General features: G+C 54.3%; 1 long non-coding RNA gene across 1 annotated transcript; it reads right to left on the bottom strand.

Moving 5' to 3' along the window:
• Positions 1-7,353: 7,353 nt before the first annotated feature.
• LOC132355519 (uncharacterized) lies at positions 7,354-22,988 on the bottom strand. Its single transcript, XR_009499642.1, has 3 exons — positions 22,779-22,988; positions 20,800-21,014; positions 7,354-7,568 (listed from the first exon to the last, which is right to left on the bottom strand). It is a non-coding gene; the product is annotated as an uncharacterized LOC132355519 (long non-coding RNA).
• Positions 22,989-24,236: the final 1,248 nt, after the last annotated feature.

Below are 24,236 nucleotides of genomic sequence, written 5' to 3'. Positions count from 1 at the left end.
CTCGACCCTGCTCCTGGGAGCAGGCTTGTAAACTGAAGGGTGTAACCTGCCTCGTCGGGTTTCCGTGGGAACCGACACCCAGCACCACAGCCAGGCCAGTTACGAACACGCCCGTGACAGTGGCTTCACCCGGCGTCACACGTGCCAGGTGCTGTTGAGATGCTTGATGTGTCTTAACTCACCTCACCTTCAAACCGCTCTGCATCCTGAGGAGATGCCCCGCGCGTCCCGTCTGACAGGTGGGGAAACCGAGTCCCCGGGGAGGCGGAGGGCTTGCCCAGGACGTGGGCTCGTCCTCATCGCTCCGTCACCGTGCCGGGTCCCGGCTCCTCGTTCAGGCACCGGGGGACCAGGGTGAGACCCGTCCTCTCCCCAGGCCTCCGCGCCTCAGCAGCGACGGCTCCGAGGGGAAAAGAGCAAGGCCCAGGTCCCGCCCGGCCCGGCCTCTCGCCGGCTGGGGAGGCGGGTCCTGCGCCTCTTCTCTCCTCCACGGGACGTGGGGCAGCAGCTCCCGCTCCAGGACCGAGTGAGGCAAAGTGCGCGGAGCCCTTCGCAAGAGCCCAGCTGACGACAGTCGTCTCTGAGACCGAGCGGAGGACGGGGGTCCACAGAGCCAGGGCCCTCGGGGCCCTCTGAGCAGGCGCATCTGGGGCTCTGCCCCCACCGTCTCGTGTCTGCCAGAGCCCTGCCGGCCAGGCAGAGGAGACCCCAGGGAGCAGAGGTTCGGGGGGGGGACCCTCCCCAAGGAGAAACATGGCTTCTCCAGCCCCGGAGACCCCGCTCCCCGAGCACCCGCCAGCCACAGGCCCTGGGGCCCAGACGCTTCCCCGCCAGGCAGCTTGGACTCGGGGCTCACCCCGGCCCCCCGCTTCTAGCCACACGACTGTGACGGGTGGCCTTCCCGTCCCCCCTGTGGCTGGCGGCATCGGCCCCACAGCAGAGCTTGTCGTGGAAGCTCAGGGCCGTGACACAGACGATGCGTCTGGCTGGGCCTGACGTCCCGGCCTCTGAGGCCAGTCAGTGAGGTGAGCAGGGCCGCCGAGTCGGACATTCCTAGGGCCACACCTTGACTCACTGTGTGACCTTGGGCAAGCTCTTTGCCTTTCTGCCTCGGTCTCCTCATCCACAAAACGGGCTTAATAACGCCTAGCGTGGGATGCTGTCGTGAGCAGGAAGGGAGGTGAGACCAGGGCAGCACCCAGCAAATGACGCTGGCGCCATCACTGCTGCTGCCGCGGCTGGCGGGGCCCCTCCATGCAGGGGACGCCAGTATCCTGTCCAAGGGCCTGCAGCTGTCCTCAGGGAGAACCTTCCCTCACCCCCTTCCCGGCACGACTGACACGACAAACATAGCAGAAGGGAAAGGAAGGCTGTGAGTCGGCTGGAGAGGTCAGCAGCAAAGCCAGAGCAAGCGGGGCTAGGGAGCAGGCCTGGCTGGAGGCCCTCACCGTGCCTGGCTTGGGGGCTCTGAGGGGGTCCAGTCCAGGCACACACACCTGCGTGTTGGGACCTGAGCTCAGTGGCTCACCTACTGAATCACTGGGGTCAAAGCCGGTTGGGCCAGGACCGACCTCAGGCTAAGTGACCTCAGCTGCCTGGGCCTCAGCTAATAGCCCTGAGCCAATAAGAACTTCACGAACACCTGTGGTGAATAACAAGCACAAAATCAGCACTTTTTATCTTATAAAGCCCATTAGAGCTTATTCCCCACATCCCACCTCCATGACCTCATTTCTGTCAGGTCAAAACTTCCATCAGCTTCTAGCACCCTAACTTCTAGTCCCCCATCTGATTGTGTCTGCCTCTTCCATCAAACCAGACCTTCTGGAGAGCAGAAACTGAGTTTGATTTCTCTGTGGCCCCAGCAACACCCAACATAAGGCCTGAGAGCTCAGAACACGTTTACTGACTGAATGCATGATGGCTTTTCACCACATGTAAATTGCAAATATGGCCACACATTCTTCGCAGTGACTGCCATCAGGAGATGGACTCTGTCTCCCGTCGCTTTGAATCGTGAGCTTTACAGTAGCTGTAGGACAGGCAGAGGTGAGACCGGGCCGGGACTAAGGCTAGGTCTCCCAAGGGCCTGCAGCTTTCTGCCTCTGGTCAGCTGGCCCGGGCTGGCCTGCTGGAGGGCGGGAGGCCTCTTGGAAGTGAGGTCCAGGCACCCCACCTGAGTTGGCCAACAGTGAGCTAAGCCCAGTGGAGGACAGCCGAGCCCAACGCAAATCACCAACCCACAGATGGTGAGCAAAATAAAAGCACTGTCGTTTTGTACCCCTGCGTTTAGGGGATGTATGTTACAGTGCAATAGCTGATTGCTACACATCATATCCTCATTTCTCAGGTGAGGAGATCTGAGGTTTCAATGGGCCAAATCTCCAGGCCTCATCTCCATCTGCAAGGGGGCATTCTAACCACTGTCCCATCACGAGGAACTGAGGGGATGCAGCCGCAGTGAATGAAGAGTGCACACCCTGGGAATGGACGGCTGTGACAGTTCTGCCAGCAGTTTGGCTGCTCACTGATAAAGATGTGTTGTTGCAGATAAAGCTCACGCCAAGGGCGCCTTCTCAGCCCTCCTGACGTTTTGCACCGGCTGTTCATTGGTCAAGGGGCAGCTTGGCCCAGCAGACAAGGGTACAAGGACCAGCATCAGTCCCCTCCCCACTGATTTTGGGCCCGCGAGGAGGGGTCTTCTCCTCCATCTGAGAGTTGCTGTGGCCTGCGTGGGGGCAACGGGAAGGGGAGGAGGGGAGCTCAGAGCCTGCCTTGCTTCCCGCTGGCGGGCAGGGTCTCCCATGCACCTGCAGCCCCGACCGCACCAGGCTGACCACACTTTCTGCACCTGCCACACCTCTGCAGCTGTCGCTTCCTCTGCCTGGTGCGCCCTTTCCTCTTTCCTTGTCAGACCACGGCCAACTTGTGTGCAACCCTCAAAGCCCAGCCACGTTAATGTCCTCTTTGGCCCTGATTCCAGGCAGGATCCATCTCTCTGTGTCCTACCCCCAGGCCCGGGCCCTGAGCTGAAATGGTCAGTTCAGCAGCATCTTTCCCGCCAGCATAGAAGCCTCTCGAGGGCGGAAGCCACTCTGTCCACACCCTGTCCTCCAGCCCCGCACAGGCCAGGTCCCAGCAGGGATTTGACCTGAATTAAGGTAAGTTAGAGGAAGTAAAACTCAGGCACCAGCTCTGACTACACTTCTCCAGGAAAATGCATTTCCCAGGCACTGTGTCCACTCATTCCAGCCATCTGAAACCCGGTCAAGATTGTGAGTCACTGGGTAAGGTCCAGGGGCGCTGGGGGGTTGGGGGGGGGGGTCCCGCCTCAGACTGCAAATCAAACACGGTGTGGATGGGGCTCTGGAACCTGTATTTTAACACGCCTTGCCCTCTTTGCCTGTGCCCATGACTCCTACCCACGGCCAGGGCTGGGAAGGGCCGGGCTGGAACCGGGGTTTAAACTGGGTCCCAGAGCACCCTCGGATCCACAGGGGTGCCGGGCACACGAGGTACAGGCCCCCTCCACCTTGAACCCTGCTCCAGCTTCCAATCTGTTTTACATATCGGGGCTTGGAGCACGTTCTTTCTTTCTTTCTCAATGGGTTTGTTAACTTCCATGCAGTGTGGGTACCAGTGTAATTAGGATAAGCACCTTGGAAGCCATCTGACAGCATCTGCTAAAGATGCCCATCGCCTGTGACCCAGCAGATCCACTCTTGGGTGTGAACCCACAGGAAATGAATCCACTAGAAGGTACACAGCAGAGCGTTCTTGCTGCTTTATTCGGAATCACCCTAAACTGGAAGCAACCCATCAAGAAGAGGAAGGATGAACACGCCGTGCACATCCACACGGCGGCACACAGCGCAGCGGCGACGCGGACCCGTCACGTGGACCAGCACTGCAGACGCGTTCCCAGCGAGGGGCCCAGATGCAGAGCCGCACACATGCCTCCAAACGGGCCAGTCGGTTCTCGGCGATGCCGTCGGAGTGGGGCTGCCTGTGGGGTGCCGGGGCCTGAGCCGGGCGGTGGCCACGTGGCGGACTCGTGAACACACTCACACACTTCATTTAAGCAGAACCACGAAGAAAAGGTTGACAAAATGAGTCCACTTAACCCTGGTGTTGTAGAGACACCTGCCCCAGCGGCTTTCAGACCTGGGCTCACTCTGGCTCTGCCCCTTCCCAGCCACGCAGCCTCGGGCCTCCCTCTGACCCCACAGAGACTGCAGGCCCAGGTCAAGCCAAGTCAGCCATTGGAAAGGGACACCACCGTCCTCCGAGGGGACCCCCAGGCCCTGTTGCTGCACTCTAACCACAGTCACCCCCGGCCCTGCCAGCCTGGACGTCCAGAGGGCTGCGCTCTCCATTCCTCCAACAGACCTTGCTTGTTCCTCACCACAGGCGCTTTGCACCTGCCCTGCCAGGACTGCTGTCCACATCTCCGCCCACTTCATGTCACCTCCCCTGGGGGGCCCCAGATGGCTCAGCAAACCCTGGGAAAGCTGCCCCTGCCTCACTCCTCCTGTGGCTGTGATTAGGATGACTTGTTTCTCTGCCATCTATTCGCCCTCCCGGCCTGAGCCCCCGGGGCAGGTCGAGTTCGGGACCACATCCACCGACAGCCTGCTCTCAGCGGGGGCTGGTGGACGCGTGCTGGATGAGTGAGTGGACAAGACAGTGAATCAGTGCACGTGCAGCCAAACTCAGCATCTCCCGAGACCACAGGCAGGCCGGGAGGTCTCCAGGGAGCGGAGGCAGTGATCGGCGGGGCGGGACGAGGGGGTGGGGCCGGGCCCCAGCGGAGAACGGGAGCCGTGGGCTTCAGGACTGAGGAGAACGGCGCTGCCCTAATGGCCCCGGAACCAGCCTTGCCTGCAGGGTCGCGGCAAGGAGCGCAGCCTGGAGCCGCCCACCGGGGGTCAGACGTCCGCGCCGCGCCCCCCGGAAGGGAGCTGTCCTGCGCAGGCTGGCACGGAAGGTGCTCAGATCAGAACTGGCTGCACAAATGTTAGTGCTTTTGAGTATTTGCCGTGGGCCGTGGCCGGCTCGCGTCCACCCCCGAGGCAGTGCTGTGACACCATTTTGCAGATGAGGAAACTGAGGCCCAGGGAGGTAAAGCAACCAGCCCGAGGCAGAGCCGGGATTGGAGCTGAGTCCTCACTCCAGAGCCCAGGACTCCACCCCCCAGGTGCTTTACGTCCCAGCTCCGCCCCACACACAGCGCGACCTTGGCCACGTCACCACCCTCTGGGCTCAGCACGCCGCCCCGCCCCCCGACTCTCTCGGGAGGCCCAGCAGCCCGAGGCCTCTGCCCACCGCCGAGCCCATGCATCCTCCCTGACGGCTGGGCAGACGCCAACCTCTGGCTCTGGCCAGCAAGGCTGAAAACACACCCACACAATGTTCCCACTGACTTTCCCTGGCTTACGGGCTGGGGTCTGCAGCTGCTTCCAGCTCTGACTCCAGAGGCCCTGCAGGCTCTGGAGGAGCCAGGCCGGGTGACACCCCGCCTTTCAGCCCAGTGGGACCACCTCACCTCTCCTCCCCAAGAAATGGGCTCGCGTCGCCCCGCCCCCGCGGGTCCACGTGGCCTTTCCCTGGACGCATGTGCGCCCGGCTCCTCTGGTCCCCACACCGTGGCCTGCGGTGACACAGATTCAGAGCGTGATCCAGCAGAGGATGAGGGCCGTGGGCACTGTGCTGCCGAGTCAATGCGTGTGCTCTGCAGCAGGGCCTCAGCTGGACGCCTGAAGAGGGGTCAGGACATCGACCAGAAGCTGCAAGTCCGAGCCAGAGGAGACGCCAGATGGGAAGCTGCACTTTCTACAGCGCTCGAGGTGGGACCGGAGGTTCCGGAAGCCGTGAGCCCAGTGCACCGGCCAACCCACCCACGGGTGAGTTTTCCCCAGCTCCCCGCCTGGGGGGAGACGGAAGCGCCTGCCGCCACGGGGCCTCACCCTTCACACACACACCTGATCCTCATCTGCTCACAGGCCGTCCCGAGCAGTCCCCTCGCTGACCCTCTCAGCGCCTTCTCCCCGGATCCCTGAACCCAGACTTTACTCCGGCTGTGCTGGCCGTTACAGGAGCGTCTAGCCACACGTAGCTTTTTAAAGTTAAATTAATTAAAGTTAAATTTAATAAAAATTCAGTTCCACAGTCTCACTAGCTACATAGTTTAGTGCTCAGTGGCGACGTGCGGCCACGGCCACACCGGGCAGCACAGATCCAGAGCATTTCCACCTTCCCAGAAAGTCCTCAGCTCTAGAGGATGAATCCTGATGGGTCTAAACCAGTCATAGCATCCCATTCCCCAGAGCCAGTGGCTGGTCTCTTCTACTGAACAGGGAGACAGAAGGGAAGGCCGAGAAAGATGATCCTCCTGGTACAAAGGGATGGACATGGGAGAAGCAGACACTTTACACATTGGTTACCCACCCCTTGCCTGCAGCCTTTGAAGACTGTAGTAAAAGGATGTGAAGGCTGGAGCTGAGGCAGCCTTCTTGCAGCTATAAGGCAACAAGTCTCAGAACAAAAGCCAACACACAGCAGGGGGCAAAACAGAAGGATGGAAGGAGACTGGGCCTCCACTGACCACTGGAACTAGCTGCCTCTGAACTTTTCTTTGTATGAGATAATTCAATGTATTTATTATTCAAGCAGCTGTAGTTGGGGATTTCTGTCACCTGCAGCTGAGTACTTTCTAACTGATAAACTATGAAACAATACCTGCATTCGACTTCCAGGCCTCTAAGTTGTTCCTTCTAAGTGAAAGGTCCCTCTTCTCAACTCTCTCCAAATCCCAGCCATGTTTTAGGGCCCAGATCAAGGGCCACCTTCTCTTAACATCCCCCACAAAGCAGGAAGTGACCCCTTCTTCCTGTAACCCATAGGTTGGTCCCCATCTTTCAGCACTTGGCACCAACCCACGGCAGAGCAAGGACAGGGTCACTATCCATCCTCATGGAGCTGTACCCCCAGACCCTACAAAAGTGCCTGGCGAGTAGTAGGCACTCAATTAATATTTGGTGAAGAAAGAATAGATGCTTTGGGACTTCCCTGGTGGTCCGGTAGTTAAGACTCCGCACTTCCACTGCTGGGGGCATGGGTTCAATCCCTGGTCGGGGAACTAAGATCTCGCATGCCACTTGGTGTGGCAAAAAAAAAAAAGAATAGATGCTTTATCTTAGCATCTCCACCATGCCCTACACGTGGTGTATGTTTACACTAAAGTTTGTGAAGAAGTGGAGAAATTCCAAGTGAGCTGTCTACCCCTACCTGATACCATCTACCCAAATACAGTCCTGGTCAATTAAAGGGTCAAATGCAGAAGCAAACGGTTCATATTTTTATTTATTTCTTTAAAATTCTATGTGGAGCCCATTGACGAATGAATGGATCAACAGAATGTAGTATATGCATACAACAGAATATTATTCAGCCTTAAAAAGGAAGCAAATCCTGGGACTTCCCTGGTGGTCCAGTGGTGAAGACTTCCCCTTCCAGTGCAGGGGGTGCAGGTTCGATCTCTGGTTGGGGAGCTAGGATCCCACATGCCTCTTGACCAAAAAACCAAAACATAAAACTGAATCAATATTGTAACACAGCAGTCCCCAGCATTTTTGGCACCAGGGACCAGTTTCGTGGAAGACAGTTTTTCCACGGACCGGGGCTGGGTTTGGGGGTGGGGGGAGTGGTGGAGGGGAGGGGGGTGGTTTCGGGATGATTCAAGCACATTACATGTATTGTGCATTTTATTTCTATTATTATTACATTGTAATATATAATGAAATAATTATACAACTCCCCATAATGCAGAATCAGTGGGAGCCCTGAGACCTCTCTGCTAATGATAATCTGTATTTGCAGCCTCTCCCCAGTGCCAACATCACCACCTCAGCTCCACCTCAGATCATCAGGTGTTAGATTCTCCTAAGGAGTGTGCAACCTAGATCCCTCGCACGTGCAGTTCACAGTAGGGTTTGTGCTCCTATGAGAATCTAATGCCAACGCTGATTTGACAGGAGGCGGAGCTCAGGCGGTAATGTGAGCGATTGGGAGCGGATGTAAACACAGACAAAGCTTCGCTCACTCGCCCACCACTCACCTCCTGCTATGTGGCCCGGTTCCCAACAGGCCACAAACCGGTACCGGTCCATGGTCCGGGGGTTGTGGACCCGTGTTGTAACAAATTCAATAAAGACTTTAAAAACAGTCCACACCAAACAAATCTTAAAAAAAAAAAAAAAAGGAAGCAAATCCTGCTACAACATGGGTGAATCTCGAGGACATTATGCTAAATGAAATTAAGCCAATCACAAAAATACAAATATCATACTTGTACTCAGAGATAGGAAGCAGAAAGGCAGATGCCGGGGCCTGGGGCGGGGGTTGAGGGGTTGTTTTATGCTGGGGACAGAGTTCAGCTTCGCAACATGAAAAGAGTTCCGGGGACTGGTTGCGTGACAAGTGAATGTACTGAGCAGGAATGAACTCAAAAATGCACTTAAAAGTGGTTAAGATACTCAACATTACGTTACATGTATTTTACCACAATTTTAAAGCTTTTAAATGATACGTGGGATATACACATACAGAAGGGTACATAAAATGACTGTCCAGGTTAAACCAGAATGCAAGGATGAGCCCCCGTGGGCCCAAACCATCTGAAGAAATAGAGACCCATAGTCCCTGTGAAGCCCTGAGCGTCCCTGCCTGATTTCACCCCATCCCTTAGAAGAAACCACCCTTTAGACGCTGTGTTCACCACGTCCTTGCTTTCCTTTACACTTTTGCCAGGCATGTTCTTAAACAACAGACAGTTCAGCTTTGTTCAGTTATAACCTCTGCATAACTAAAATAAATAAAGCAAATGCGATATCTCTTCTGACACTTCTTTTTCTCCTGGTTATTTTTGGGGTAGGCATTTTTATTACCATTATTTGTTAAACTTGCATTCGTGTCATAGACTCTTTGGTATGTCTCATAGGTTTCACAGTTAAAAATAAATACATACAGTGCTAAATGTAAAGATTGGAGTTCTTAAAAAAAATAAATAAGGGAATCTAGGTAACTGTTTTTATAATCCTCAGCTGAGGAAGGACTTTCCAAGCATCACACCAAAGACAGAGCCCCAAAGGAATAGGCTGACATGCCGGATGACAAAACAGTTAAAAACGTCTGTGGATAAAATATGCCCGAAGCAGAGTCATAACGGCAAAACAAAAACTGTGAAAAGTATTCACAACGTAAGGCAGAAGAGATTAACATCACCACTATGTGAAGGGCCCTTCCAAATCAGCTAAGAAAAGATGAACACGCTCTCACACTGCTGGTCTTGATAGAAGTTGGTCCCACGGTTTAAGAAGGCGATACGCATTGATATATACCAAAAGTCGAAAGAAAAGTTTAGACCCTTTAACCTAGTAATCCCACTTTTAGGAATTTTTGCCTTAGAAAATAACCAGAGATGTGTACCAACATCACACAGAGGTCCTTCACAACCATATCTGTAATGAGGAAAAATGCAAGTGCCCTAAATGCTAAACAACAGGGGATGGTTTGAATTATCAAAGCCATTGAAATCCTATTTCAGGGAAATATTGCTGATATATGAGTTAACTTTAGAAGCAGGTTATGCTCTTATAGACGGCTGATTGGGAAACAATGTGGTGCAGCCGCTTTGGAACACAGCCTGGCAGCTTCTTCTAGGGTCAAATATGCATTTGCCACACCACCCAGCAATTCTACCCTTAGGTATTTACCCACGAGAAAGGAAAACACAACCACACAAAACTTGGGCACAAATGTTCATAACAGCTTTCCTCCCAGCAGCCCAAACTGGAAGGAACCCAGTTGCCTGTCCGCAGGGGAGCAGTCACGCAAACTGTGGAGGGCTGCTTGGCAACAAAAAGGAACAGACTTTCGGGTAAATCTCAAAAGCACCACGTTAAGTGAATGAAGCTAGACATAACAGGCCACATACAGTGGGATTCCATTTACACAGCATTCTGGAAAAGGCAAAACCACAGTGTCAGGAAACTAACCAGTGTTTGCCAGGAGCCGGGGGTGGGACAGGAGGTCGACTGCCAGTTGGTCAGAGAGAATTTCGGGAACGAAGGAAGTGCTGTTCCTTACCTTGATCGAGGCGGCGATTATACAGCTGCCGACACTTATCCATCTCATCAGGGTGTCACTTAAAATTGGTGGATTTTATTATCTATAAATTATGCCTCAATAAAGCAGACTGTTAACAGCCTTTTTGGAAAGAATGTTATAAAATAACACGGCTGGGGACTTCCCTGGTGGCGCAGCGGTTAAGAATCCGCCTGCCAGTGCAGGGGACACGGGTTCGAGCCCGGGTCCGAGAAGATCCCACATGCTGCGGAGCAACTAAGCCCGTGTGCCACAACTACTGAGCCTGCGCTCTAGAGCCCCAGAGCCACAACTACTGAAGCCCACGCACCACAACTACTGAAGCCTGTGCACCTAGAGCCCATGCTGCGCAACAATAGAAGCCACCGCAATGAGAAGCCCACACACCGCAACGAAGACTAGCCCCCGCTCACTGCAACTAGAGAAAGCCCGTGCACAGCAGCGAAGACCCAACAACGAAGACCCGATGCAGCTAAAAATAAATTAATTAATTGATTAACTAAAAAAAAATAACATGGTTGGTAGGGCCTCAATTTTGTGTGAAAAAAAACAGTACACATCTGTGTTGGTTAGGGCAGACTAGGATACGCTGGGTGACAAAACCCCACAGTCTTGGTGGGTGAGCCAAACTACGCTTCTCAAACTCACGTCCCAGCCTAGAACAAGCTGGCGGATGGCCGCGGCTGCTCTCCGCTGCGCGCTGACTACAGCTGGTGTCCGGGCAGCCTCCACCGTCTCGTTCAGGACCTGCAGGGTTTCTGTCCAAAAGGTGGAGGAGGGAGGCGCGCCAGCTCCCACCCGTGTCATCCTGAAACTAACACGTGTCACGTCTGCTCAGAGCCCGTGGGCGAAGCAAGTCACGTGGCCCCAACCCAATGGCCAGGGAGACCGGAAACACGGGCCTCCAGGGAACGCTCGTGGCCTCTGCTGTAATCCTCCGAACACGCCTGCTCCCTCCTTCCTACACAGAGACCACACCCCTCGTCCCGTCCAGCACGGCCTCCAGCTCAGAGCAAGGGATCTCTGGGGACGTGCAGTGGCCACTGTCTGGGCGGCCCCTCTTACTCCAGAGCCTCGTGAACTAAAACAGTGGGTTATCGACCCTCTCCACACGCACACACGAGATACAGGCATCAGACAACAACAGTAAGGTTCCCATTTGGAGCCCATCAAGACACTCCCAAGTTCAAAGCCACCAGGCACACTTTGTGCAGCCCCGTCTTGAGGCGTTAAGCCCTGAGCCCTCTCTGCGCCGCAAGCCGCGTCCTTGTGGCCCCTCGCTCTGCCTTTTGGGGTGCTCCTCTTTCTCTCCTATCTCGTTTCCCTTCTTGGCCGCATCCGGAGTGACTTTCCTCACTGCTCAGCCCTCTCCCCGTCTCCAGGGAGAGTGAAAGTCCCCAGGCCACCTCATCCCATTTCAAGTCTCCAGCCACCGAGGCTTCTGCGGGCCAGGCATGGGATTTCATTGGAATTCCACTCCCTTTGGAAACCTAGCAGGTTCTGACCTACTCGCCTCAGGTCTGCCCCACGTGCCAGTGACTACACCTGAACTTCTTCTTCACAAGAAAACAATTCTCACCTACACAATTTCACTTTATCATCTATGGGCCTCTTTCTCTAGTTACTGGTTGAATCTATCTGAAACAGAGCTGGGAAAGCCAACTCCTCACTCTAACATTTACCCAGCAAGAGATGTTGCTGGGTTTCTGGCCCAAAGCCTTTTTAAACCCCACTTGACTGTCAGGAACCAGGAGGCCCCCGAGTGTCCCAGCCCTGCTCTGTCCTGAACCTCTGACTCACCCCAACACCTTTCCATTCCTTCTGAGCTGATTTCCTTCCTGTAACCCTTGCCAAATGCAGCTGAGGGCAGCAAAGAAACATTACCAACCCCTTCTTTTCCAACTTCTCCCCGGGAACTAGGAACTCAGGAGCCGTTCCGTGCACCTTCCCAACCCTCATAGGAGGCTGGTCTGCAAATGGTTTGCCTCTGCGGACGCGGCTCTGTCTTTCCAGCCCCGGATGTCGGTGTCCTGGCCGCCTGGCCACACTCAGCTAGGCCGGCGCCCCCCGCCACGGGTCTGCAGTGCCAGCATTTCTCCTCCGTGCTGGTTTCTCTGTGAGTCAGAACGGGGAAGGCTGTGGAATGAGCCCTAGAGTTCAAAGGCTTCCCACTCTAAAAGTTCACTGTTGGCTCCCACGTGGTCTGGTGTGGCCTGATGGGGGGTCCGGGCCCTCCCGACGCAGCTCTGCCTCCCAAGAAGAACACAGCAGTGACGGAGGTGGAGAGACCGTGTACGCAGCCTGGGAACCGGGGGGGCTCGCTGCACACGCCCAGGTGTGTGTGCTTGTAAGCGGGCAATGTATGAAGGAGCTACGGCGGGCCTGCAACTCTCAACACAAACTAAACTCCCTTCCAGGGCAGGGCCCTACACTGAGAAGGAGGTGCTGAGAACAGAGTCCAAAATGGGCAGAACAGACACAAGAGGGGCCAAAAACTAGAACTGAAAGGTGCGGGAGTGGGGAGAGCAGGAAGAAAGGAAGGGATGGAGGGAGGGAGGAAGGAGGGAATACAAGACCATTTTTTTTAACGTTTCATGAAAACAGCAGAAAAGGAAACTAAAGATTATGACGCTGACCCAGTCCTCCTCTTGAAAGTTCCGAAAGGCATTTCAGATAAAAATGAACAACAGAAAAGATTACGGTTAAGTCCCATACCAAGTTACTGGAGAAATGAGAAAACTAAGCAGTGCCCCTACGGATAATGAAGGCGTTCCAGAGACACACACCACAGACCACAGCCAGAAACAAACAAAAGAACGTATCCTAAAATTTTTGCATGAGTCAACAAAAAAAGTAAGAAAAGATACAAAAAAATAACAAATCAACATGAGAAGACCTCAGAAAAGATGTGCTAGAACTGAGGAAAGAATTAGGAAGAAAAGAAAAAAACGCATTTCAGAACGACAACTGCAGTAGAAGGAGTACAACACAACGAAACACTATGAGATAATGCCTAAGAGAATCAGAAGTTAGAATGGAGGGACATCTTTAAACAATAAAAAAATGGGAGAGAGAAGTAGGATTCAAGAGAAAGTGACTACGTAGAGAGCAGGCAAAGATCTAACGTGTATAACACCAGTCACGAAGAAGGAGTCCAAGTGTTTAGTCAAACGCTGAACACTGTAATTAAAAAAAAGAAAAAAACTTTCCTGAAATATACAAAAACTTGAAACAGCATCGGGTATCTGGAAAAACTGATCCAGAATAGCCAACAGAGAGACATATTCTACAACATATTCTACGGCTGCCTTTGGGAATTCAGGCAAAAAATACTGAAGTCACTTCCAGGAAAATCAGGTTGTCGTCAGACTCTCCGACATGAGCCCTTCCTGCCAGAAGCCCCAGGGGCACATCTAGACACCAAGGGCAGGAGCAGAGTGGGGCAGGTCCAGCCAAACTGACTTTCAAGTACAAAGGTCGTAAACAGTTATCAACAGGCAAGAACTCCAGGACGTTATTTCCACATGCCCTCTGAGGACCCACCAGAAAACAGGTCTCAAACAACCAAGACAACCAGAGAAACATAATCCTAAGGTCTGACTGTGAGTACTAAATGGGTAGAACACATGGGAACTTACACAGTTAAGACCAGTGATGGACACACCAGATAGAGTATATTTGAGGGAAAGTGGGAAGAACGTGGAAAAAACAGAATAAGCTTACTGACTGCCTTGTAGTTGAAGTCTGAGAGTAAAAGGATATTAATTCAAATCAGATGCTGTGCGCAGAGGATTGTAGCAAGTTTCAATATCGCTCATAGTAGGAAACCAACAGACAAATAAAAGAGAGGACCAATACTGCATACAGATATTACTGTAAAAGTAACAGTTGCAACAAAAATAGGAACCTTTCCTAAGTACCAAAAAGATAAAGTCCAGTGAGAGAGAGAGAAAATCAAAACCACACTGAAAGACAAATTGTTTAAAAGTCTTGCACAGGTAGGTATAAATGTAACATAAAACACCATGCAGAACTGAGGCTAAACATATTGATCGATCGGTCTTAACTCACCTATTAATAGAAAACAGATTTTCAGGTTGGCTGAGAAAGGAAGCCCCACAGCTGGAGTGACCGCCAGAGCCCGCCATCCAGGGAAAGTGAGGCGGAGGGAGCGGCTGTGCCGTAGGGGGGGACGCACGCGGTAGGTGTCAGCTCGTGTTCCAATGTTCGAAGCTCGGGGGAGAGAGTTCCGATGACCTGTTGCCCCACCGCCACCCCATGGCTGGCTCAGACGATCAGTTCACTGTGTAAACGATTTCGTGGTCAGGAGCCCAGGCGGGCCTGCCGCGTGGGTCCTCTTCCACGCGGCGTTGACGGATGTCCCTCACTGGCATCCAGCTGGAGGGCAGGCTGGCCTGGAGGCTGGGCTCGCGGGGACTCTGGACTGGTGTGTCTACACCTGGCTCTCCAGCACAGGGTCTCCGCGGAGCGCGGCTCTGCGGCGTGTACACCCAGCCCTGCGGGCCCCCAGCGCCTGTCAGCCACACGCTGCCGGTGGCTGGAGCAGGCCCAAGTTCCCCAGAGTCAAGGCGGGGACAGAGACCACACTTCTCAATGAGACGTGTGTCCAAGAACTCGTAGTTGTGTTTCACAACTACAATGGCCACCAAGGATAAACCATTTTTTTTAATGGTTACATACAGGGGAGAGACCCTCAATAAGGGTGATTATCACAATCAGCTGAAACACATAAAATATCTTTAAATCCATGTGTTCCTAATTGTTTTTTTAATCCCTACCTGATCACCACTGGAAGACCAACTTAATCAGAAAACTGTTACAGGGACAAGGCAAGCATATATCCTGCCTTTCCTCTATAAAACTGCACCACTTGGGGCTTCCCTGGTGGCGCAGTGGTTGAGCGTCTGCCTGTCAATGCAGGGGACACGGGTTCGAGCCCTGGTCTGGGAGGATCCCACATGCCGCGGAGCAACTGGGCCCGTGAGCCACAACTACTGAGCCTGCGCGTCTGGAGCCTGTGCTCCGCAACAAGAGAGGCCGCGATAGTGAGAGGCCTGCGCACCGCGATGAAGAGTGGCCCCCGCTTGCCGCAACTAGAGAAAGCTCTCGCACAGAAATGAAGACCTAGCACAGCCATAAATAAATAAATAAATTTTTTAAAAAAATTTTTTAAAAAAACTGCACCACCAGGTAGCCAAACACTGGGGAGGGCAACTTTCTCTCCAAGAAACATTTCAGCTAACAAATGAGGCAGGAATGGTAGAATTCGAATGTCACCAGTTTGCAACCACTAATAAAGTAGTGAATCCAGGCGCTGAGAATCAGCTGCTAACACAGCAGAGACGGTAGGACGCCACGCCTCCCACTGGGGGAATATAGCTTCCCCAACAAGTAAGTTACAAGGAAGAAAACAGGGGCTGAGCCTTTAGATGAAAGATACTTGGGAGCTACATCAGGCAGTGTGACATGGGGACCTTTTTCAGGTCCTGATTCAAACCATGTTTTGTTCATTTTGACATTTAGCAGACAATTGTAAAATTAGACTGGATATTTGCTGATATTAAGGAATCGTTGTTACATATGAAGTTCTAAACAATGATATTGTCTTTTAAGTCATAACCTTTCAGAAATACACTCTGAAATATTTGTGGATGAAACTACACAATGTCTGGGATGAACAGGACGACTGTCCCAACAATTTGGGAGGGAAAAAGTGGCGAGGGCAGAGATGAGACCAGACTGGTGTGTGCTGATCACCGTTGAAACAGGGTGCTGGGTGCCTGAAGGCTCATTACTCAACCTAATGTTGTATACGTTTGACCCTTTCATAATAAAAGCTTTATGTATGTAAATTTTTGCACAATAAAAACTTATATATAGAAAAAAAGGCTGGAAGGATAGAAATCAAAATACTAGCTGTACACCTTAAACTCACACAATGTTCTATGTCAATTGTATCTCAGTGAAAATGAACTCTAAAAAATGCTAGCCATAAATACTTCTGGCAGATGGGATTATAGATAAATTTTCTTTTTAAATTGCTCAATATCTTCTAAAATTTCTACAATGAACACATAGCACTTTAAAAATCTGGTAAAGAAAGATTAAACCAAACTGGCTCCCTCTCCCCGGGGCTCTGCAGGCGGGTGGGCCCCTTGGCAAGACCCAGCCAGGAAGCCATTTGGCTGCCCAAGCCGTGCCCTTACAGGCAAATGTGGTTCCCTCCGCCTCACTTCTCTTCTGGGAATCGTGCCCGGGGAAAGCATCTAAACCCGAAACGCCAGCCGACCTGCCTGCTCGAGGGTGTCCACGTCGGCTCAGTTACTGGGGTGAAAGCTTGGCGTTGGGGGCCACATCCCGCGACAGGGGTCGTGTCGGCGAAGCACGGACATCATGGCGATGGACCGCTGGGCTGCCACCAAAACGGAAATTGGTGGACTTAACGCTGGGTGCACCGAGGATGCACGTCTGTACGTCTGTCAGGAGTCCAGTTTTGCAAACATACGTGGAAAATGAGCAGAGCCCTTATCAGCTTCATGGGACACGCCGTGAGTATGAAGCGTGTTAAGATGCCCTGACCCTGGCCCCTCATGGGGAATCGGCTTTCCCTGAGATCCTCCAGAAGCCCTCAAACCCAGCCTGCTCTGGCCTGTGTCTCTCACATCCCCAGGTCAGCTTTGTCTTTTGCAACTCTCCCCTCTGCCCGCGGACAAGCCCCGCCCAGGCTGCAGTAGGGCACACTTCCACCCAAGAGTGGACGCTGGTGGGTTACACAGGGAGGGGCCCCTCCCACAGGCCACTCCTCCTGGCCCCCTCCTGTCTCTGCCTGCCCAGCCCCAGCTGCACCGCACAAGCCCTAACCTCCCCTGCACCCACGGGCCCTCCCGAACAGGAGCCCCTTTACTGCCACAGAAACCTAAGCATATTTCCTTAAACAGAGACCATTATCTCTGAAGGAAGAATTTTGTTCCAGCTTTAGAGTAATATCCTGTCCTCCTTACGTGTGCTGAGAATAAACAGACTTCCCCCATTTCTATCCCCCTCTTCCCAGGCCATAGAGCCCCTGAAGCTTAGGTGGGTGCTGGGCTGCCTGTATGGACTACAGTTCCCAGCCTCCCTTGCAGCGTGGTGACCATGTGACTGAAACAGGATGTGAGCCAACGATGCGTGTGCCTTTCAAGGGAAGGGATGTGCCACCTCTCCACCTCTCCCGCCGTCCTGCCGCCCAGTACGTGGGCTGGTGCCGGGGACCATCTCGGGTCATGTGGATGACGGCATCAAACACCCAGGACAGAAGGAACCTAGGCCCTGCTCCATGAAACGGCCCTTTTGCTACAGACCACTGACCCTCAAACTGTTACAGGAGAGAGAGATGATCGTCTATCTGGTTTAAACCAACATTAGCTTGGTTTTGTTGGTGTTTTTAATAAGCCGCCAAACCTCGATCCTAACCAATAAACTCGCCTGATTAAAATGCCCCCAAGGCACCCAGTGCCAGCAGGCTGTCTAGTCAGATTCTCCCAGAAGCAGAACCTGAGGCAAGGATTCAGGTGCCCGAGCTTCAGGAAGGAAGTTCTCCCAGCAGAATCCAGTACGGAGCAAGGGGAACAGGAGAGAGCAGCAGAAGCCCACCAAGGGTGCACTTCTGTCCTGGCCATGGCCCGACCCCAGGGAGCTCTGCAGTGGCCATCACACCTCTGAGTTTGTGCTGCTCCAGGCAAGGGGCTGGGCTCTCCCGCTGCAGCAGCTGGGCTGGAGGTGCCCAGGGAGGCAGGTGTCAACCCCCAGGCGTGCCAGCTGTTCAGGGCAATGCAGCTCCGGGGGCCTGAGGGCCACTCTCTGAAGCAGGTCTGAGGCGTGAGTGGCCAGCTGCCAGGCCCAGAACAGTGGGGGGACCAGGTATGAGGTTCCCTTGCAGGCTCTGGCAAGGCGCCGACAGGGCTCCACACACAGAAGGAAGCCCCCCAGACCTTTTGCGATTCCCATCCTGTCCGCCTCTCCACCCTCCTCACACTGTGGCCCCAGACGAGGTAACGGCCCCACAGACACCTCCCTGGGACCCTCAGCCAAGAGTGCTGGCAGATGCCACGACACCGGGGATTTGGTTGCCCAGTAAGCCATGCTGGCGTTTGCCCTGAAAAGGCAACAAGTCCCAGCACAGAGAGAATCAGAGAGGCGCAGCGACTTGCCCATGGCCACACAGCTGAAGTGGAGGGACTGAGGTGGGTGGGCCAGGGGAGGGGCAGTGTAACAGAAAAGCCCTGAGAGAACCCGGGAGAAGTAGACCCCAGAGTCTGTGCAGAGCCAGGAGAGCTGATGGGGAGGGGACAGCGCCGCGGGAGGATCCCTGTAATGACTGCAGGTGTCACTTACCGAGCACATCTACGGACTGAAAACCTGACCTCGGTTAGCGCCTGCGTCCCCACCCTCATTCGCAGAGGTGCTCCCTCTCAGGTAGCAGACACTGAGGAGGATTTAGGTGCAAGGAAATCCTGGGAAAGGCCCACAGGAAAGCGAGACAGGGCGTGTTCTCAACACAGTTCCCCTGAGCGCCTGGAGCTGCATCCAGCTGGGGCAGCTGGGGGCCGTGCGGGCCCTAGAAAGCTCGGGGGCAGGCGCTGCGGCGGCGGCCGCGCCGGCACCGGCACCAAGGCGGGGTCTGCGAGGCGGGGCCGGGACCTGTGGGCGGGGCCGGGCGTGGGCGGGGCCTGGCACCGGGGCGGGCCGGGGCGCGGCCGGGTAACAGGGGCGGAGCCTGGGGCCGGGGCGGGGCCGACACTCCTGCACCAGCTGAGGCTCCTACTTTCTTTTTCACAGAGGCGAGGGGCTTCCTGTGGCCCCTCTGGCCCTGGGCACAAAAATCCTTCCACTCCTTCCAGCACTTTCTCCCTCTAAGTTCTAGAAATAGCAGGAATTCCCTGGCGGTCCAGTGGTTAGGACTCCGCGCTTTTACTGCCAAGGGCCCTGGTTCCATCCCTCGCCTGGGAACTAAGATGCCACAAGCCCAGCAGCCAATAAATGAATAAATAAAGCATGCCAATGTTTGAGACCTGTGTGCCTTCTTTATCTGAACAACTTCAAGAATTGAGTGACGTAGAGCTTTTCATTTGAACATTGGCATTTTATCTACTCACTTGATTAACCCACTCTGGGGGAGGAAGGTCACTGTCTTCAAACACCTGAGAGGGGAGGAGCAGCAAAGTGCCAGATCCCACCCGGATGGAGTCAGCCCTGGGGGACTGGACAGCCACTCACTCCCCAGCCCTTCGGGCCAGGCTTGCTGGATTTGGATCCCAGGTCTTCCCCCTACCAGCTGTGTGATCTTGGACAGTTGCCTAGCTTCTCTGTGCTTTGGTTTCTCCATCTGTAAAATGGGAAAGGTAACAGAAGCCACCTCCTAAGGGTTCAATGCATAACTCCTGCAAAGAGCATGGGTTGGGGATGAGCCTGGCACAGAACGAGTGCTGGAAACATGCTGACCAACCTCTGGTTCAAGGCAGCAGATCCAGTGTGGGAAGCAGACTCGGACATGGACATGGCCACCTGTGTGACTGGGGCTGGATGGAGGCAAGCAGGGGGCTGGGGGGAACCCTGCAAAGGAGGTGACCAGTACCTGTGGAAGTGAGTTTTGAGGGATGAGTAGGAAGGAGTTCACCAGCAAAAAAGGGGGGTGTAGGGGATATGTGTGTTGGGGTGGGGTGGCTCTCCAGCACCCAAACCCCTTCTTAGCTGGGAGGGATCCTTCTGTGTACAGCCCCCAGTGGGCAGGGTCCTATTTCCCATTGCAGAAGCTGAAAGGGCCAGACTTTGGTCTGGTCAGGAGGCCACTCCTGCCTGGGACTTTGAAGCTTAATATCTGGGGCAATGGTGACACGGGAGTCCTGACCATATTGGCCTTGATGCCCAGGACCCTGTAGCCCCCTTAGCCCCTGAAAGTTCTCTTGTCCGCTCTGTAAGCCCTGAGACTGAGCCAAGAAATGCCCCCCTTTACTTATGGCGGACAGAGTTGCTTTGTGTTGCTCGCAGCCAAGAACTCTGTAGGGAAATCCTGGCAGAAAGACCAGATAAGCAAGAAATGGAAGGGAGCGATTGCATGAGTGATCCTGGCCCCCAGGCCCTGCTCCCGAGCCCTGCCCTCCTCCCCCAAGCTTCCCTTATTGAGACCATCGCGATCACACGGGGGCAGGCTGGACGGGGGTCGGCCTCTCCGATCCATTTCACAACCAACAACGCTGAACCCTGAGAAAAGTGGTGACTTGCTGAAGGTCGCCCACAGAGGGTTAGATGCCGGCCAGGCTCTGCCCTTGTTCCAGTCAGGGGCTCCAGCACCCCGAGATGGGCAGGTCCGTCCCCACCTGCCACAGCAGGCTGAAATCCTACAGTCCCAAGGAAAGACCTTGAGACCAAGGTTTAAAAGGCAAGCCCATCTCGGCCACAGCCGTACATCCTAGGGGCACAAGGAGGAAGGAAGCTTTGTTTTAAAGGCAACTGTGAGGCGGAGAATGAATTTGGAGCCGTGGAATACAGTGACTGAAGCTCATGATTCACACTCTGGGCCTGGCCCAAGGGGTGGCCCAGGAACTGGAGGGACAGGTTCATGAACTGGGCACCTACCGTGTGCCAGGATCGTGATGGGCCTTGCGCACTCCAGCATTTCGTGGAAGCCACCTGCTATCCTGTAAGGTCAGCATTAGTACCCTCAATGTGCAGAAGAGGACACTGAGTCTGAGAGACGCTATGATGTCTTCAAGGTCACACTGCCTGGGGTGACAGAGCCAGGCTCAGGGCTGTCTGACCCAAGAGCTGGGGGTGGGAGGCATGGAACAGGGCTTGGAAGGCAAAAAGACATGAGGACATTTCAGAAAGGTGATCCTCTCGTTATTGTTGTTCTTCACGTAAATCCAGTTGCATCTCTCCCCTGCCTAAAACCCTACCACGACTTCCCTTACCCCCTGAAAATAAAGTCCAGAGTCTTTGCCATGGCTCTGCGTGATCTGCCCCCCACCCGATTCTCTTCGGTGGCACCACGTCCCCTCCCACCCCAGGGCCTTTACACAGGCTGTTCCTGATCTGCTCTCTCCACCCCTCACCTACATGATTCCCAGTCCTCCTGCCGCTGCCCTACCCGCTCACTGGGAGTCTTGTGAGGCTGTGGGCCGCCCCCCAAGACAAGCACCCAGTAAGGGCTCCCCCCACCTCGTGTGTCTCCTTTTCACCCCACTGAGCACAGATTATAATCCTCTGAGCCGTGCATTTTCAAGGGAGGCAAAATTTGGTTCTTGGGGGACTGAAAAAATAGATGTTACAATTATTTGTGGCCCCACATGACAAAATCTCATTCATTAGTATTGTATCTCTCATTAGGGAGAAATTAAATAATTTACTTAATTAAATTGAGTTACTCAATTGTAATCAAGTTTAATTAAATGATTTAATTTAATAAGTCAATGTTTCTCCTTAGGGAATGATAATGGGAAAAAAAAGTGGGAAACGTTGCTGTAAGCATTTATGAGTTTGCTTATGCTCTGTCTGATGCCCTCTGAGCTCAAGGAGGGTAGGCCAGGTCTGTCTAGGTCCTGCTATAGCTCCAGTTTGAGAACGCTGCTGGCACACAGTAGGTGCTCAGGTAACACCTTCCATGTGCCAAGCCCTGCAGAGAATAATCCAGACAAGGCTCTGCCGTAGAAAGGTGGTGCTGGGCCTCCCCTCCCTGGATTCCGTGGGCAACAGGGAGCCATGGAGGGTTCGGGAGCCAGGAAAGGAGAACTTCTTGGGCTGGTGCATCCCCAACCAGAGCTGGCAGCTGCTGCTGCCTCCCAAGCCTCTCGCCACCCAAGTCCCGCCACCAGGCCAGCCCAGGACAGAAATAGAGCAGCCCACGTCTTCTGCAAGGCTGGAGCGGGTGGATGCAGCTAAACGCAGCTCGGCAGGTGGCTCACTCAGGGTGGGAGTTGGGGGTAGGGCAGGACTCCTGGGTTACTGGCGCACTCTCTGGTGGGGCTCAGGCAAGCCTGGACCCTCACAGAGGCTTTGTGGCCTCCAGGAGAGCCTGACCGCCCTGGGCCTGAGGATGAACGAGCTACACTAAAAATAGCACAGCTGATGTATATATAGACCCTCCCACTTGGTTTCCAAAAGGATCCAAAACGGCTTTCACAAGAGGCAAAGAAATGAACATTTAGAGCGTGCCAGAGTTTACACATGAGGCTCCCACGTCACAAGCCTCGGGGAGTAGAACCAGGACAAGAAGAATCTCAGATCCCTCCAAGAAGCACGTCTGAATGAGAATGAGCTCCCCATCAGAGGAGGTGTGCAAGCAGAGGCCTCAGCCCCTGGCGGGGGTGTGAGTGGGGAGGGATCCCTGCAACGGATAGAGGCTTGGCCAGATGCTAAGTCCCTGCTGGGAGAGAAGAGGGCACCAGCCCCGCTTTCTCAGCCACTGCCCCTGCCCACAAAGCAGTCAGGGATGCAGCCGGAGGTAGGGCTGGTGGTAGGAGCCAGGTGCTGGCCCCTTCCCCTTTTCCTGAGCCAGAGTTATCCCAACGGACTTGAAAACTGGAGCAAGGGTGGGGGGATGGGTGGGTAAGCCTTACCGCTCCCGGGACTGCTGTGCTGACATCCGCAGTGACGCAGGCAGCCCTGCCTCAGACCCCGACGTGGTCCCAGCTTTGGTGCTGCTCGCCGTGTGGTCTCGAGCTCATCGCTTCCCTTCTCTGACGCACAGCGTCCCCGTTCAGTACAACCAGGGGGTTGCCTGGGTCCTAGAGAGCCCTCCTGGGACCCACAGCCCCAAATAAATAGAACTGCAGTGCCCACCCCCACCCCCAGCCCAAGCCTTCGCACAGATCTGGCAGGGCCCTGCTCCCTGGGCCCCATTGCATTGGTTCTGGGATCGTTCTTGGGGCCGGAGGGCACCTGCCCTGCACTTGCCCTGTTTCCTCTGTCATTGCCTGACCCTCGTCCATGCCAGGCTCTGAGCAAGACAGACCATCTCAGCCCTAGAAGAGCTCCCAGTCTAGTGAGGGAGCTGCCCAGCAGACAGGAGTGTGAATAAATAGGTTGAGGAAAATACAGCAGGGCAAAGGGACAGAGAGAGACAGGGTGGTCAGGGAGGCCTCACTGAGGAGATGGCATCTCTGAGGGGGTGAGCAGAGGTGTCCCGAGCCAGCCAGGAGGATGTCTTGGGGGAGAGCGTTCTGGGCAGCAGAGGACAGCTAGTGCAAAGGACCTGAGGCAGGTGAGCACGGCACGGCTGCAGCACAGGGAGCAAGGGAGAGTGTGGGCAGGGGAGGGGGGTGGGGTGGGAGGGCTGGCTGGTGGGGGCCATGGGGAGGCTTGGACACAGGGAGGCGGGAGCCACAGCAGGGCTCTGAGGAGAGGGGAGGCCGAGCTCGTGTCTAACAAGCAAAGCTGCCTTTCCTGGCCTCCAGAAGGGAGTTCGCCAAATTCTCCCTCAGAGGCCACCTCCTGCTCCCAACCAGGCCCAGATGCTGTATTTTTAAAGCTGGCGATTGAGGAGGCTCTCGTGGCTGTAACTGAAACAGAAAGTCCAGGAACCTCCACCATCTGTCCGTCAGTCCAGAGAGACTCATTCACCCCAGGTCTGGGATAGGCCCCTGCCTGCCCATCTGGTCCCTGTGCCCATGACCGCCACCCCACAGCCTAGGGACAGGGAAGGGGGCCCTGCCACTTGGGGCAATCACGGGCTGAATAAACTGTCAAGGGCCTGGGCACCGGCATGTGCTTTGTAAATGTCAGTGACCTGCACACTGGCTTCTCCCACTTGGATGCCTGGACACCCTGTGTAAAAGCTGAAGCGTCCCCTAAATAGTACCTGAACCTCTAAACAACCGTGTTTGCACTAATGCCAAGAGGAAATCTACAAACGCTAACGTTCTAATATGGCCAGGGCTTGGCAAACTGGGAACCACTTGCTGAGCTATAAAGCGCCTCATAATCCTGCGGAGGCCCTGTGCACGATAAATTACTTTGTAAGCTGTGTTTTGTAAACAGCTCTGGGCTTTGTAAACCGCAAAGTCCTTTGGACACTG

Source organism: Balaenoptera ricei, chromosome 20 (genome assembly GCF_028023285.1).
Source record: "Balaenoptera ricei isolate mBalRic1 chromosome 20, mBalRic1.hap2, whole genome shotgun sequence".
Lineage (NCBI taxonomy): Eukaryota > Metazoa > Chordata > Mammalia > Artiodactyla > Balaenopteridae > Balaenoptera > Balaenoptera ricei.
The sequence above is the reverse complement of the archived record's forward strand: the minus strand, read 5'-3'. Positions and strand labels throughout refer to the sequence as shown.